The sequence below is a fragment of the Trachymyrmex cornetzi genome, unplaced genomic scaffold (genome assembly GCF_001594075.2).
Source record: "Trachymyrmex cornetzi isolate Tcor2-1 unplaced genomic scaffold, Tcor1.1 scaffold637, whole genome shotgun sequence".
Taxonomy (NCBI): Eukaryota; Metazoa; Arthropoda; class Insecta; order Hymenoptera; family Formicidae; genus Trachymyrmex; species Trachymyrmex cornetzi.
Window position 1 is genome coordinate 830,791 of NW_017299956.1, and position 1,310 is coordinate 832,100.

The window sequence follows — 1,310 nt, forward strand, 5'->3', positions numbered from 1 at the left end:
CCGAAAATAGGGACGCTCACCACAATTACAAAGTACCGCATCGCAAACATTATCATGAATAATTCAAGAACCGGTTCCTGATAGGGGACGAGATTTTTTATCACTTTACAATTTTCATTAGTACTAGCTAATAACTAAAAAGTGACTCACTGTGTCTGATACCGATCGAGTGATCAACATATCAGGAACCGGTTCTTGAATTATTCATGATAATGTTTGCGATGCGATACTTTGTAATTGTGGTGAGCATCCCTATTTTCGGTTAGTTTTTCGATAAATTAGTTTCTATATTCTTTAATTTGACATTTTTAATATTTTCCTTCTTTTTCATTTTCTTTTCTTTCTTTTTATTTAATTCTGGCATTTAAATTCTCGATGTAGGGGAACTCAAAAATGAGTCGAAACATGTAAGCGCGTTTTAGTGAATAAAGAAGTTTCATTCTTTATAAGTGTATTATTTGCACGACGTCTTCTGCGCCCGACTCCTAGTGCCCTTACTTTTTCCAATTCTTTATGATATTAGTAAAAGATATAACTGAGTCTTTTTTAATTCAGATGCATAAGCTCCAGATTTCATCGAGTCAATGAACGTTTACGTGTATTATATTCTGATCTGTTCGAAAGTAGTACAGATTACAGAAGACAAAACAGATCCATCTTTGTGCAGCGGATAACAGAAGCTAAAGATCACTATCAATATATTATATGGATTTTAATGTAATAATTAGTTAATAGAATTACTGTGTACACACATTCACGCAAATGTATATATGTATACAGGATGTCTCAATCTAACTTTCACATCGACATATTTCAAAAAGTATTAAAGAAATGTTGTCTATGAAAGTGCAATTGCTTCGAGCGAGGCCTATTGTGATCACGTTATTCTTTTCTAAATTCTAAATAGAGATACGATGAGAGACGCAATGAAAAAGATATAATATTTATCCGCGCTTTTTTAAAATGGAATTATATGATTTTTTACGTAATATGATTTCTCTATAATCATCTTCATGTAAAAGTATTAAGTTAGAAATATAAAGTACCAATAATTTAGAAGATATTAGATACATTTCTCTGGCACATATTAGATGTTAAACTTAATTCCTGCCGTTTTTCGTCTCCAAAATTGATTTGTTTCGAAGGGAAAAAGATATTAGATACATTTCTCTGGCACATATTAGATGTTAAACTTAATTTCTGCCGTTTTTCGTCTCCAAAATTGATTTGTTTCGAAGGGAAATACCTTAATCAAGTATTATTAATAAAGTATTATTAATTAGTAATAAAGTAGAAAATGGAGGAAATTA